Below are 6,881 nucleotides of genomic sequence, written 5' to 3'. Positions count from 1 at the left end.
AAAAAAAAAAAAAAAAAAAAAAAAGAAAGGGAAGACAGTAAGACAGTCTAGGAGGAGTCTGGGGAGAGCTCTTGAAGCCTGACTCATAGGATGCAATGCAGGCTTCTCCCAATTCTCTCCTTCTTTCACTGGGGAAAAAATGGAAGTTGTTGTTTTCCATGCTGGGCAAAGTCCCAGACACTGGGGGTTTAGCAAAGAAGGAGATATGGCCTTGTTCCTCCAATTACTCAGTTTGGCAGTGTAGAATAATGACAACAGTAAGAGCTTATTAGAGCTACTATAAGGACTTTATATGCATCGCAACATATGTGTATGTATCACTTAATTCTCTCAACAATCTTAAGAGACAATGACTATTACTACCTCCTATTAAATACGGAGGCTTAGTAACTTGCTCAAGGTCATATAGCTAGTAAGTGGTAGAACTGGGATTTGAACCCAGGCAATTTGGCTCTAGCTTCAGAATCTGTGCTTTTTTGTTTGTTTGTTTTAGACGGAGTCTTACTCTGTTGCCCAGGCTGGAGTGCAGTGGTGGGATCTTTGCTCACTGCAACCTCTGCCTCCCAGGTTCAAGCAGTTCTCTGCCTCAGCCTTCTGAGTAGCTGAGATTACAGGCGCTTGCCACCATGCCCTGCTAATTTTTGTATTTTTAGTAGAAATGGCATGTCACCATCTTAGCCAGGCTGGTCTTGAACTCTTGACCTAGAGATCCACCTACCTTGGCCTCCCAAAGTGCTGGGAGTACAGGCATAAGCCACCACACCCATTCAGAATCTGTGCTCTTAAAAATTAAATTCCAGCTGGGTGTAGTGACTCACATCTGTAATCCCAGCACTTTGGGAAGCTAAGGTGAGTGGATTAGTTGAGGGCAGGAGTTCAAGACCAGCCCAGGCAATACTGTGAAACCCTGTATCTACAAAAATTAGCTGAGTGTGGTGGTGCATGCCTGTAGTTCTGCTACTTGGGAGGCTGACATGGGAGGATTGATTGAGCCCAGGAGGTTGGGGCTGCAGTGAGCCATGATCCACTACTGCACTCCAGCCTGGGTGACAGAGTGAGACCCTGCCTCAAACGAACCAACATTCAATTCCAATTTGGTGTAATTTTTGTGGCGGGGGTGGGAAGGAGAAGTGTTAGACCTGAAAAAGATGTTAAAGATAATTCAGACCGATCCTAATGCATTAGCTGAAAAACGGAGGCTCTGAGAAGCTGAGTAAGTTTCTCAATGTTAGAATTACTAAGAGAGTGTTGAACTCACACTGCCCATTTTATTGGGCCCCTTTCCCTGACCCTGAAGCTGCTGGGAGTCTGGGGAGCCTTCTGGATCTGAAAGACGCATCCAGCAGGGAGGGGAAGGGCATTCCAGGCAGGGAGCCCCACAGGAGCCAAAATGGCCCGAGAATCCTGGTGGCTGGAGCACAGGGAGGCTGGGCCAGGCAGCCAGGCCGATGGAAAGTGGGTAGAGACAGGCTGTAAAGGGCCTACCCTATTTTGCTAAAGAGACAAAGGAGAGTTATCAAGGATACCACCATGACATGCACATCATTGAAACTCTCTCTGGCCATTGTGCATGGAAGAGGGGCAGGAGGAGACGTCAAAAGGACTGGCATAGCAAGATTGCTGGAACGCTGTGATGGTCAAAGGATGTCTATAAACCTTGGTAAGAAGAGTGCTTAACAAAGGACATTAAGGAGGAAACAGAGTGCTCGCAGGTCAGATCCCTAGCTTAACCAAAGTTTTCAAAAAGGAAGTGAAATAGAAGAAATTGTTAGAACAAGTGGAAAAGCCTCGGATCAGTGGGGTTTTACTAATAGCTAATAAGGAGAGCAGAAGCTTTTCAACTGGTGTTTTGCATTTGTCTTCACAAGGAGAAGGCTCTTTGGATTGAGGCATGTAAGGTAAACATTAGTACGAGAGAATCGAGAAGGGCAAGAGACTGTAAGACGGTGCCTAGGTGCTCTAAGCAAATTCAAGTCTCTGGGAACGTGGGAAGGAGCTTGACCAAGGGAGGGTGGAAATTCTGCAAACTGCTGACTTGTCATCAAAGGGTGACCTCAATTACGACCGCAGATGGGGTTACTGGGGGTATGTCCACGACAGTCTTCCTAGCTCCAGTTTTTATTTTTCAAGTAACTTAAAAAATAAGTTACATACAACTTAATAAAAACACTACATGCAGACAGTTTTAAAAGTGAAATGATGATAAAAACGCTTACAGCCAAACCCAGCCGTCTCCTGTTCCCTGGCCTGCTTCACTCCCCATGCTGGTTACTTGCCAGGCTCACCAGAAACATTTTCAACCTTTTTCACTTTTTTCTTTTAGCTTTTCAACATGTTCTGGTACTTACTTCCATATTTTAAAGGAATGTGTATATAATGCTGTCTCTTGATTTATTCATTTTAGATGATTTTGTAAACGTCCCTTGGCAAATATTACCAGTCCTTCTCTTCAGAGCACGTGGAAGACTGCACTGCCAAGTCCCCGCCTGTTCAACGGGAACAGGTGACTGTTTTTGGCAAATGAAATTATAAGAGGAGAGATGATAAAAACTCGTGCATCCTTTTCCATTCTCTGTGTCCTGCCATGGGATCAAGGATGCCATGTGTTCCAGATGGTATAGCTATAAACTGGTGGAGCTGCTGACTGAATCCCTGAATCATCACATGGAGCAAAGCCCCTGAGGATCCATGTGAGCAGCGTTGTGACAGAAGCATATTTTGCTGTTTAGATTTTAGAGTTGTTACTATTGAATAACTTAGCCCGTCCTGACTAATATATATCTTATTATGATGAGTTTATTTACACTCCTTTTCTAAACCTCTTTTAATTACATCTCAATTTTTAGTTAAGCCCATTATCACTGTTTTCGACTTAATGATTATGTAAAGATTGTTCACTGCTGGGCTACACAGTGTTTTGTAATTAAATCTCTTTTGTTATAAATTGTTTATTTTGCTAGATTCAGTAATTATCTCATTTTATGACTGAATTAGTTTTCTTTGATATTCTGACTAAAATCTCTTTATTCTTCAACAACTTACTACAAAATGTACCTTATTATAATTTTCCACTCTGTCACACTGTCATATAAGTTATGAGTTCTACTTTTCTTTTTTCTTGGAGAAAGCTCCAAACTTCTCTCCAAGCTTCTGCTGTAATAGGGACTGAAGGCGCTCTGGATCTACACAATTGTTGTTCCCTGATTTCTGTTCTGCATGTTGTCTTCTTTTTTGGCTTAATTCCTCTTTTTGGTGTAGCACATCCTCTAATAGCTTTCTGAGAAGGGGTTAATGAAAGATATGCTTTTTAGACTTTACATATCTGAAATGTCTTTTGACCACCCTTATATGTGATTCATAAATTGGCTGGGTATAAAAGTCTAGGTTGGAAATAACCATGCGGACACTACCAGCTGTCCACCAAAATCTTGGGCACACAGACTATACTTCCCAGCTTCCCTTGCAATAAAACTTGGCCATGTGATCAAGTTTCCTTTAATGGAAATTTTAAAACTCCGGACTTAACCCATTCAAAACTTCCTGAGTTTTTCCTCCATACTTTCTCTCTTCTGGCAATGCAATGAAAATGAAGTTTTAGGGATTTGCAGAGCCATGAGATGCAAGGAGCATCAGTTCTTAAATGACCACACATAGAACAGCCCACCTAGTAATACATGTGGGCTAAAAATACACAACTATTGTTTTAAGCCACTGAAATTTTGAGGTATATTTGTTAGCAGCCTAACTGTACTCTAGCACAGAAATTGATTCTAGAAGTAGGGTGATTAATAAAAAATTAAAATAAATGGCATTGGCTAGGAAAAGGTGGTGAGAAAACAGATATAAACAGATATGCCTTTTGATCTGGGAGGAGAGCATTTAGTGAACTGCTACCTGAGAACATTTAATCTCCTACAGGGTCTCTACCTTTAGTGGAAAAGGTTGGAAAAAGGCAGGTGGGGTTTGCTGCCAGTTACTTAATTCACTTAGCAGGTTCCTTCTCTTTTCACCAGGAAAAGATGACCTCAGGAAAGAACTGAGCTGTTTGTAAGCAGAGATCAAGGGTTCCATATCCCACAGAGGAGGTGGTGACACTGAATAAGTATTTGAGCCACAAAGACTGATGAAATCTTCTCAGTTAAACCAAAGGACTTATTTTTGCATCAAAAATCAGGTTAAGGATATTGTTTCTCTAATAATCCTCTTGCTACAGAGGGCCTTACTGTAGCTGATATTTGATAAATGGAGATTGATATGGAGCTAAAAAAGCAAGAAAGAACCCAAATAGATTTAAGAATCATGTATAGGGAATTTGGAAGTGGTAAGTCGTACAAGTAACCAATAGGAAGCAAATGGATCAGAAATCAATTTGCAGGAAGAAATTGAATTTCTGAAGAAATCATAAAGACGGCCTTTAAAAAGTTCAGAAAAACATGTGGACCCCCAAGCTTCCATGAGCCAAAAGTGCTGTGAAAGCTTTGGGAACCCTCAAAAGGGTGATACAACTAATATCTGTGATATCTGGCCACAGGAGATAATGGACAAGGGGGAATTTCCCAGAGGGCAGAGCAGGGGCCATGGAAGACAAGGGGACTCCTCCCAGAGAAAGGATACAGGGTCTAATACAATAACTCCCTCTATTGCCAGGACAGAGGGTCTTCACAATGCTTGTTTGGCAGGCTTCCATCATTGTTATGAACCAGGCACTGCCCACGTCTCCCAATCTCAGCTACAATTATCCTGTATATTGGGTGTGTGCAGGGGTGGGGAGTAGAGCGTAGTTCATAAGCCTGTGGACCAAGAGAAATTCATCAGACTTGTTGGAAAAGACTGTACATCACCTAGAAGTTCCGGACATTGAGCTGAATGCAGAAGCTATATGGGGTTTGGCTTTGACTCCCTTGGAAGGGGATTGAATGGGTTCTATGTGTGGCAAGAAGGCTACACACACCACTGACTGTGGGAGACACTGCTGGCTCGGTATCCAAATCTGTTATTTCTTTTCCTGAGCACGAAGGTAAGGTTATATTTCTCAGCTTTCCTTGTAGGGAGGTGTAGTCACAGCGCTAACTTTTCTCCAGTGGAACGTGAATGGAAATGATATGTGTCGATTTTAGAACTGGTCCATAAAGACTTCATCTGTGCAGTTCTACGTGCTCTTTCCTGTTTTACTGGCTGGCTGCACATATGACAAGAAGGCTCCAGAGCAAGCAGCCTAACCTGTGATCCACGACCCTAAATTCAGGGAAACCTATGAACTTGGATGGGAAAAGTACATCTTTATTTTTCCTAACCTTAAACTAGTTGAGCATTTCTTTCTATTATAAATGTAGACAATAAACCACAGTGGTAGTAGCAGTATCTGTGACTTTGTCACTGGTAGAAATCACACATCTTTTCATATCACATTATAGTTGTTGCAGATATCTCAAAATATCATTACATTCATCACCGCTTGGAAACCGCAGCAGTTATTAGACCTGCCACTAGACTGCACATAATTGCAGCCTTCCTGTTGATAGACAGCTGTGCAACACAACTGGCCGACGCTGAGCAGGGGAGGCATTCCACCACCAAACGTGGAAGCCACATGTGCTCACAGTCTATGTTGCTTTCCAGTAGTCCTTGCCTCCGATTGTTGGTCAATTAATATGTGGAGGTAGGTGCATTGTTTGTTAAAGGTTTGCAAAGCTGGATGATTCAGATAAGAATTTTTTTTTTTTTTTTTCCTAGAGGAGTCTCTCTCTATTGCCCAGGCTGGAGTGCAGTGGTGCGATTTCGGCTCACTGCAACCTCCACCTCCTGAATTCAAGCAATTCTCCTGCCTCAGCCACGCCACCATGCCCGGCTAATTTTTGTATTTTTAGTAGAGATGGGGTTTCACCATGTTGGCCAGGCTGGTCTGGTCTTGAACTCCTGACCTCATGATCTGCCCAACTCAGCCTCCTACAGTGCTGGGATGACAGGCATGAGCCACTGTGCCTGGCCATCAGATAAGAGTTCTTAACCCTCTTCAATACTGAGAGGTGTGCAGACCATAAGTGTAGTCAGTCTTCACAATGATAAGTCTTTAAAAAATAAATGTAGCTTTAACTCACCTATGTTTTAAATGTATTGTGTTACTATTTAATTAATACAGAAACACACTTATTACTATATCACAGTGGTCTTAATTTATTTTGATAGTTACATGTCCATATAATGTTTTGCTTTGTAGTACTATGTGCTTTGTTTTATGGATTTAACATATTCTCAGAAGGGGTCTGCCAGATAGTTAAAGGGGCCCAGGGCCCTAAAAACATTAAGAGGGGGCCTGTGGTATGGCTGAGCCTCAAGGTGGAAGGAGCCTGGGTCTCACAGAGGAGTGCCTGCCTATTACGTGAACAACCATCCAGGACTATTTTGTAAGCAGAAATAAACTTCTATTGTGTTAACTTGGGAGCATATCCTCACTAATGCAAAGATTGATCCATTTATTTATTTTTTTCTAGAGACGGTGTCTCACCATGCTGATTTTGAACTCCTGGCCTCCAGTGATCCTCCAGCCTCAGCTTCCCAAAATGCTGGGACTGCAGGAGTGAGCCACTGTGCCCAGCCCCTGCTGTCACTTTTGAGAAGTCCAGTGCCTTACTGATTATTAATCTTTTGTATCATTTCCCTGCTTTCTGTAACTCTCATCCTCTCACCAATTTCCTTCCTTCCCTCCTTCCCTCCTTCCCTCCTTCCTTCCTTCCTTCTTTTCTTCCTTCTTTCTCCCTCCCTCCCTCCCTCCCTTTCTTTCCTTCTTTCTTTCTTTCTTTCTTTCTTTCTTTCTTTCTTTCTTTCTTTCTTTCTTTCTTTCTTTCTTTCTTTCTTTCTTTCTTTCTTTCCTTCTTTCTTCT

General features: G+C 42.3%; 1 long non-coding RNA gene across 1 annotated transcript in view; it reads left to right on the top strand.

Annotated features, from left to right (window-relative positions):
- The first annotated feature begins 4,712 nt into the window (after positions 1-4,712).
- Positions 4,713-6,881, top strand: part of LOC119473952 — a 43,797-nt gene continuing 41,628 nt past the window's right edge. Inside the window, exon 1 of the long non-coding RNA XR_005203223.1 lies at positions 4,713-5,017. This is a non-coding gene — a long non-coding RNA (uncharacterized LOC119473952). The remainder of the gene's footprint in view (positions 5,018-6,881) is intronic.

The sequence above is a fragment of the Cebus imitator genome, unplaced genomic scaffold, assembly GCF_001604975.1.
Source record: "Cebus imitator isolate Cc_AM_T3 unplaced genomic scaffold, Cebus_imitator-1.0 Scaffold197, whole genome shotgun sequence".
NCBI lineage: Eukaryota > Metazoa > Chordata > Mammalia > Primates > Cebidae > Cebus > Cebus imitator.
Note: the sequence above shows the minus strand (reverse complement) of the source record. Positions and strands in the feature narration are given on the sequence as shown.